The sequence below is a fragment of the Homalodisca vitripennis genome, chromosome 6 (assembly GCF_021130785.1).
Source record: "Homalodisca vitripennis isolate AUS2020 chromosome 6, UT_GWSS_2.1, whole genome shotgun sequence".
NCBI classification, from domain to species: Eukaryota; Metazoa; Arthropoda; class Insecta; order Hemiptera; family Cicadellidae; genus Homalodisca; species Homalodisca vitripennis.
The window spans coordinates 159,009,458-159,018,903 of record NC_060212.1 but is presented as its reverse complement, the minus strand read 5'-3'; the positions used below and the strand labels follow the sequence as shown (position 1 = coordinate 159,018,903).

General features: G+C 34.6%; 1 non-coding gene across 1 annotated transcript; it reads right to left on the bottom strand.

The window, feature by feature from the left end:
* Positions 1-1,972: 1,972 nt before the first annotated feature.
* On the bottom strand, positions 1,973-2,045 carry Trnam-cau. Its single transcript has one exon. It is a non-coding gene; the product is annotated as a tRNA-Met (tRNA).
* Positions 2,046-9,446: the final 7,401 nt, after the last annotated feature.

The window sequence follows — 9,446 nt, the reverse complement described above, 5'->3', positions numbered from 1 at the left end:
ATGTAATTTAGACAACGCTAACACAAATTCTTTAATTTACTTTAGAATGTTACGTATTGATGAAGTTTTTCATTTTTATTTTGCGTCTCTTGGTAGGTTATGCAGTATTATTATTGATTTTAAAAATTATTTTAGAATAGGTTGATTTCAATCGGTTAGTTAAAAAAGACGGTTTAAAATAAATAAAGCTAGAAACCAAATTACTACTTTGTTAAATAATTAGTTGTGAATATTTTATTAAAAAGAGAGGCGAAAAAAGTACAGTTATGTAATTGAAAAATTAGAACTCAGAGGTCAAATCTTCCTTGATTAAAGTTTGTTATTCACGAGGGAAGGTTTGAAAGTATAATAGGATTAGGAGATTAGCATCGTTATTTGTTACAAAGTTTATAGCACATGTGTAACACACAGTGTAACACATTTTGTAACACACAGTGTAACACATTTTGTAAAGATGGTAAATGTCTGAAATCCTATTAACCTTTCCGGACGTCTTTCTTGATCGCAAAACACAACGTTTATTAACAACGTCTCTATCGCACCTAATACAATCCTCAACTGAAGTCAGCAAACTCCTTAGTGCCTTAAATATAGTAATATTTTTTTAAAGTTAACAAAAAAAATTAAAATAATTACAGACCAATATTTTGTCTTTCCCAATTTTTTAAAATAAAAAAAGTATTGATCAGATTGATTAATATTGTTGACTGAATCGCTGAGGTGTTAGAACAAGTGCTTTAACAAATAATATAAAGTACAATGAATGCAAATGTTTCGTAATTTTTCTTATTTTTGAAAGTTTTGATTCACTAGATGATTGCAAGAAATCTTATTTTAAAGGTACAGCTCATTAGAGCCAAAGCACTTTTATTTAAATGTTTGTATGTAATATTTGTATATTTTGGAATATGTTTTGTTTACGCATATTTGAACTTCTTATAAAAAAATCTTTTATGTCTGTTTAATAACTGGTCAAACAAACTGAAAGGAGTGTATTAAATCTCTTATTTTGAAATTAAACATCCTCCAGAAGTCATAAAAAAGTACGCTAAATAGATCTAAAATTGTAGGATTGAAGTTTGAATTTTAGTTTCATAACATCAATGCATATTACCTGTGTGAATGACCTGTTGCAATACATTTTCTTATTTCTTATGTACAATTCGCATTTAAGGATCATTCAATTTTAGCGCAGTTGTAGATTGAAAATAATGTTAAAACACGTATTAGGATGGACTATATTTGTTTTACTTTATTTTAGGTAGAAACATACAAGGCTATTACAAAGGAAATACAAAGAAATAATGAAATAACTAAGGCTTACTTTAAAATAATGTACTTTACTAAATATTAAATGATTAAAACATAAACCTTAGAAATACGTTGTATAAAAACTTACCTTCAAGAAATGACATAACTTACTCGTGTAAATTGTTTCTGAATTAAAGTATTATTACCATGGAGAGCTGAACATTCGATGACATTTAGCTGACCTATAAAGCTCAAATTTAATATTTAAATAGGCATATTACATACTTTAGGTTTTTATGTATTTTTAGGTATTAGTAATTAGAAGTAATATGTTTTCCAAGTACAATCGTTCTGTTTTATTTTTTTATTCCGTATTTATTAAAAATCGTTTACCTACAAATGTCATATCTGAGGCATAAAATAAAGTTATTAGATTTTAAGATTGCAATGTGGCATACAATTTAGCAATTTAATATTCTCAATATTAATAAATAAGAAAATAAAATAAAAGAGTAAGAAACTATTAATTTCGTTTGGTAACATGGGACTCTTCAATATTTTTAAATTTACAATGCATTGATAATACTACTTATCACTGAAAACAGAATAAAGTTCAATATTAAAAAAATAAGAAATTGTTGCACTATACAAAACTACAATGATAACAATACAATAACGTGTATCTTAAAAATATAAATTTGATATGAAAGCAAAAATGTAATGCCCCGGGTGAGGATCGAACTCACGACCTTAAGATTATGAGACTTACGCGCTGCCTACTGCGCTACCGAGGCTGTGAAGGCTCGGCACTATTTTACCAATCCTGAAGAGTTTCTGTTTATAGTGACACGGTGTGCGTTATCAACCATTGATACACACAAAACGTGTTTTTTTTATTACAGCTGTGTACAGCTTCTTGGATTATACAATCAACACAATGTATGTATACTTACTTTATTTTGAAATTAATGATGCTGCTATGATTATTTTTAAAGGCATTAGAATAGTTTATTGATGTCAAATAGTCATAATAAATTAACGAGAATGTGGCCTAAAAATTGAAAATATCAAACAAGCTTTTTTTTAAGGAACAAAATGGGGCTCTACTCTTTGTCTACTACGGAATATATTAATTTCTGGATCCCCCAAAATGTTTTCTTGGGCTATGGTCTTGGTTCCAAATTAGCATTGAAATGTACTAATGTTATCCCATTAGAACTATGTACTGTTACTTTACTACCCAATTTTTCGATCGCATAATTACGGGAGGTTTTCATTTTAATACGCATCTTGGGATGTGAAGTGTTTAATTTTTAAATATTTATCCGATGAAGTTGGGTGTAAACTATTTTGTCTCGATAACGAATTGTTACTAGGACATCTGAACAGTTTCTGGATGCGTATTAATTATGAGGAATTCCACGATTCAATGCCCGTTATAAGGGCGTAAAAGTTTCTGGAGTATAAATCCGTTCTAATGTGGGTAAAACCAAGATGGCTGACGACGATCTTGAGTTATTCCGCATACAATCAGCTGTTGAGTATATTTTCGATATATTTTTTTCTAAATTACCGACCCTAAGTACTGCATAGTTATAAAAGGTCAATAAATCAAATTTTTCAAGGTCATCTAAGTGTCACGTTTTTTCAAATTGTAATCTTCTTAATAAAATAAAATTTTCACAGACTCATATATTAAGACGCCCTCCTACATTGAACATAGTTTGTTATTGAGCGTATTGATTTTCAACATTTCACTTTTACAAAGTAAATCGTTCATATCTTACTAACCCTACCCATTAAGAGGGTTTACTAATCAGTTTTAAGAACAATCTCATCAATTTTAATTACTGGACATTGTTAAATAAAAAACAAATACCACAATATAAATTCATGTCCTCGCCTTTTTATTGTTGGCGTTAGGCAGTGGCATTTCCCTCTTTGATTGAAACGGAATATCGAACAGCTGTAGCTGTCTTGGAGAGGAAGCGAGATAAAGACGAAGCACAGATGAGGGGAGATAGGAGGCTGAGGTTGGCTGAGGGAGGGTGAGTTTTAACTGGGGGAGAGCGTTTATAAGAGTTTTACATAATACAGGACTGATTAAAGTGGCCCATGCTCTAAATTCAATCTCCAATGGGAATGAAAAAATTATTTTTGTATTTCGGGTGTGAGAAGAAATAAATACTGTATTTGAGAAGCTATCTCCAGCACATACTCTCAATTTGTCAAATCAAAATTAATATTACATAATTAATATACCATTTTATATTCACTCGCCACTAAATTTAGTTTCTTCAGAGAAGGAGCAGATAATTCATGCCAATTCAACTTCAGTTGCTTAATTTATACTTCAATAGTTCTTGTTGAAGACCCTTTCTGCCTGTCCTTATGAGCCCAAGGCATTCATGAATGCCACAGTGATGAAAATAAGTTGTGCAAATCGGGTCTAAGAATTTATACTGAGATTAAATCAGGCTTTTAACAATATTATCTCTATTCTCGGTGCAAATATTTAGCTTTCACCCATAGGTTTTTGACTTTACCGAGGAAAAATGTCCTCCAAAATAAATTTAATAGGAAGTAATCACAGTATCTTTTCTAAAAGTAGAGGTTTACCCTTTTTACCCTTATTCTAGCATTCCTCATGGACCAATGATCTGTGCGAGGACCTCATGAAACTTCTGAACAGAAAGAGAATCAATGTTGTAAAGGTTGACAATGCTGATAGGAAATGCTTCGGTTACAGGCAGGATTAGACTGACTCTGGCTATATCACCAACAGGTACCAAGTCCGACATAAACCGCGCAGCTTTCGGCTCTTCCATGTCCAGTAACACTAATTTTTAGATCTCCCAGCCTGCAGAATGTTTTGAGGACTTTTCACGTCCAAAATAGTTCAATGACTTAAGTGATAGATTATGTATCAGGAAGTTCTTTAATCCATGTAGTAGTTCTTGCGTGTAAGTTAGCTACGTTTCCTGACCTTTAAATGCTGATTTTGAAGGTTCTGGGAAGCACTTAACTGTTACTAAATTGTAGTCCATGCAGGACCCTCAGGACAATATAAAGGCAAGAAATGCAGGAAAGACGAGATTGTGTAAAAGAGTACGTAGTATAAGAAGAGGAGGCGGTAGAAAAACATGATGGTTATCTCTTGGCTTAACTTTGATGAATATTTTCAAAATCTTTATCAGACATTGGCGTTGTCCTCTTCCAATCACGATAATGGAACAGTATAAACATGATGTCAAACTTTATTTTTGTCGAAAGATAATAATCAAATATGACACTAAGGTTTTGATTTCAACACAGCCAATCAATCAAATCTGCGGAGAGGAAAAAGACATAGAGCGAGCGATGCGGAGTGATTTGTTATCATCGCGTAATCAGGTGTAATAGCCGACATTTATCACAGCGATCAGCTGTTAATTACACTGCCATCAATATCGGACGACACAGCTGCGAGTTGTTCTGTTTGAGCCCAGCGAGGAGATGGATGCCCGACTTCGTTAGTTAGTCAGTGAGCGAGTGCGAAGCGGAGAGTGGCGTCAAGTTGGCCTAATTAGGAGCCTTACAAGCCCACGTGACCCGCACTCGTACATTATATACTTAGCTCGAGTGCTTCAATCTGTCTGGGAAACATTCGCTGATTATTTCTCGCTAGTCGGAATTTAAGATGATGTTCTAGGTAGTTTTCCAACTTCCCCGTCACACTGTATGAACAACTCTCTGCGCCCTCGAGGTAGTTCGGTCGGTTTTCAATTCAGTAATTTTTTAATTTCGTAGTCAAATTCTGCTCTGAAGAGAGAACAATAGACAATTCCACGCGGACGTTTCAAGATTAAAAAATTGTTTGGGCCTTCTTGAAATCAAGCACACAGAACACAACTATGATAAGAATAATATCTTTTAAAATTTGCATATAAATGTGTAAAATAACGTTTTTATATAAAAAAATGTGAAATTTATTTAGTTACTATTTAATTTAAAAGATTTCATGCAAACAATTTGTGTACTTATCTTGAACCATTTTTCCTTGAGCCTAGCTAAAATACTTCCCAAAATGACTGCTTAAGAGTGCTTATAATTCGTTGCGGAGTGAAAAAATATTGTTCTAGTTTACCAACTCTTCTGAAGTGAAGGAGGTAAAAAGCTCTAGTGAATAATTTAGACCTATCTTTACAGAGATCTGAGTACGGCATTGGCATTATCATTCTAAGGATTACATATTAACTGTGTATATAGTTGTTCAACGCCATTCTGGACCGAGATGATGCGACTTATAGGCCACACACTTAAAATGATTATACTACACGGTTTATAAGTATGCTATTGACTACATTGCAACCAAATATAGTTATTTTTCCACAGATTTTCTAATCAAGGGGGGCAAATACAACTGAAACCTTTCCATACAATTATCATGGATGTTTTATTTATAAATGATTAAAAAAATTGGTATGAGCATGTAACAATACAACATGGATTCATACATTTAGCTTCTATAATTTTGGGATGAAGATCAGATCTGGTAGCATGTTTTGCACAGACGCTCTGCTTTTCTTACGTGCGTGAATTATAATCAAAATAAGCATAAATATTTGTAAGGAAGCGATTGTTAAAAAAGGTATTAGAGCAGTTTTTGAAGTAAACGATAAGAGTTCCAGATTATAGAACCGTTTTACCCGCAACTGCGTATATGTATATTGTACCGAAATGTTGTAAGAAAATTAACATAAATATTTGTGTCTGGTAAAATTTTAATGAGGGACATTCATTGAATTGTTATACATGCGGGTGGAACTTTATGGTCATTTATGGTTTTCATTACAGCTGGCGATGATTTAACATACAATAAATTTATTTTGTTTTTTTGTGGAACATTTGTTAGCATATAGTACGTATTACAGGACTGAAGTACAAAGCAGGTGGTCACGATAGCTAGAGGTGCCACACAGGCCAATGTATTCCAGAGGCCCGATGTTAACACAGGTTGGCAATCATTACGGTCCAAAAGCCCTCATATGCAGAAGGCATCTAAAGACTGGAAACTTAAAAAGGTCTGCAGCTTGCTTCCAGAGTGTGAGCTCTATAATGGGTTGCAACTGTTTATATGAGAAATCCTCTGGAAGACGAAGTATCCAGGGTTTAGGCATGCCCGATGATAAAGGGATTTAAGAGAATAAGTACTAAAAGTTGAACGTTTAGAGACACGTTACTGCACTGGTCAGGAACTTTCCCATACCACCCTCTAATGACCGTGGAGCTTCCAGAACCCATAATATGGGAGATTCCAAAGTTCAAAATCTTGAAAGGTTTGAGAGCTATTAGAGTCAGTAACCTCCCATACGATGAAAAGTCCAACATCTTCTAGAATCTTGCAGGGGTTGAGATCTCCTAGATGAATAGAGATCGATCGCATATACAATAGTCCTTAGAAAACGTTTTCTTCATTATTTAGCTGCATCTTTATAAATAAATATTTGTTGTAAAAAGTACCTTTTATGATGTATAGAAAGCACCATCCATAAGATGGGGTTTTACTTTACCTTTATTTATGGAACACTTAAAAAAATGTAAGCTATTAAATAGCTTTGTCACCAAAACCAAAATAGATTTATGTCATTAAAAGATTATTCTAAGGAATTCTAAAATTCTATTATATTGTAAAACAACAACAAAACATTCAATCCAATTGAAATTAGCTTCTCTTATTACGTTTCTTAAAAAGAAGAACCGTGTAAATGTTCAAAGAAAAAAGAGTGCTCCTCATATCGAAAACGTCAGTATATTTTTCTTAACAGCCGATAATATAAAGTAAAGTGGTGGTTTTGCAAAATGAATGTATTGCAAAATATTTGAGCTTTTTATAAAAATCAGCTAAAACATTTATTTGAGATCTTAACAGAAAAGTAACAATATTCGTCTCCAAATTGAATAACCCGTTCTTTGATTTCGAAATGAAAATCAGTGGCTTACACAATTAAGAGGAGCAGTTCCAAAATGAAATCGTAATGGTTTTTAGGAGTACGAAGTTAGTTTGAACGTCAAGTAATTGAGGATGAGCCATTGTAACTCGAGATGAACAAACATTTGGTTACAATAATCACTTAATTCACTAAGATTCAATAACACTCAGAAAATACTTCATAACAATCTGGAAAATTCCAAATTCAGTTTTTATGGTTTGGCGAGAATCTATGAAATTAGTAAGTAGTGCTTTCAGAAATTGGGTGAAGGATGCAAAATAATTAATTTGACCCAGATATTTACCTCTCACTGAAATGTGTTCCGTAAAGTCTTGTGGACTCTTACTTCCATAAGTAGTAACTCAAAAATAACAAATAATTAAAAATTTCGACAGAAAGAAAAAATTAAAAAAGACATGCAGTGCTTTATATTGATTTAGTGAATGATTTGAAGAAATGTGACTGGTCTGAAAAGATAATGTCAATGTTTCATTCACAAAATGTATACCTTTCATGTTTACTCCATATTCACAAAACGCATAGCCTACATTTTATGTTTACTCCACCCAGATTGTTCAAACGAGTGAATAAAATATTTGGATGGTCACATTTCCGTAGATTCTTATTATCATGCACTTCTGTCGGAGCGAATGGGTCGGGGTGAATGAAGATACAGCAAAGTGAGGTGCTATTGCGGAGTTAGTTGTTCGAATCAGGTGGTCAGAGATCCTGTAGGTTGATCCACATGGAAGTCCAGGGAGACGTTTAAAGGTTGCCAAAATGAAGGTTGCACGTAGAAAACGGTAAGTTCCACGGTCGAGTGAGGTTATCCCGCAGTAGGCCAGGGCACGGGTGTAGGACGGTGTCGGTGTCGGGTGACCCAGGATGTCACAGCTCGCCACCCTCCGTGGCTCTTGGCACATCCGTCATCGTCATCCTCTCGCGCCACGCCGGCCGCTAGCACCCGGTCGATCATATCTCCTCTCGGGCATATCGACACCGCAGGGGACACGGATCTCGAGCTGGCAGTCGCGTGCTAGACAACAGAGTCGTAGATCCGTAAGATCTTCTTGGGTGACGACATTCCAGTAGGTTATCACTTCACTTGCAACTTTGCCATCGAGGTGCTGTTGCACATGCTTACGAAAAATTTGAATTTAAGATTTAAAGACTTTCTAACAAGACATTATTATCTTCTAACCATTTTACACAGTTTCAATACACTGCATGTAAGTTTCTGCTAAGTAGGCACTCAACTCTAGTATAACACGTTGTACTACGTGTTATACATGTAGTATAACATGCATTATTGGATCATATAGAAAGTCTTTGTAATTTACGTTCAAATGCATCCCAACTAAAGGTGTCTGTAGTAGTTTTGTAGAAACCGGTTTTGTTCCTGGGGCTTCCCCAAATTGTTTCTAAATCCTCTCTTGAGTTACCTTCGGTTATCAACGAGCTTATGTCATATAACGAGCTTGTCAGTTACAACACGACTTATACTAGATTAGCTATAAATTTACCTTCTTCTAAATTTACCTCAAACAAAACCAACTTACGAGTGATTTCTGAACCAGCATGAATGAATTGGTTTTGTAACCAGAGGCTCCTACGCACTAAACATGAAAACAGTGGATAAAAAATAATGGACACTTCTTTCTTCTTCCTTACGTCTTCCTGCAGTCCCTAGACTACTTAATAAGCAGGATGCACATATATCTATTGTTACAGGCTTGGAAGCAACGATAAATGATTTGTCGACTGAACTTTTAAAAATGTGAACACCCATCTAATCCTCCATACTTCTCCTTTACTTCTCTGGTCCAATCTCATTTTGATCTTACAGCTGATCCGTTGCCATTGGCGACCAGCCGGATGTATATATATCATTACACACTTCATCAATCTCCGTTACGCCATTAGCCGGGCAGGATGTACTGTACACTACCACGGAACTCGCTGTTGCTTCGCTCGTTACTCCCCCCCCTCCCACCTACCTAATCTGGGACGGCAGCACCTGATGGCTATTTCATGACTGTTTCTTCCCCAACCACCTTCCCAACACGAACCAGTCATGCCTGCGAGAAGAATCTTTCTACTTCCAGACTTGTACGATTTAACGAGTCCTTTACGTTATTAAACAAATGCAATATTGCACTTCTACATACTGTTCATTCATACGGAAATCGTAGCGAAATTAATTCATATAGCATATCAGAACTT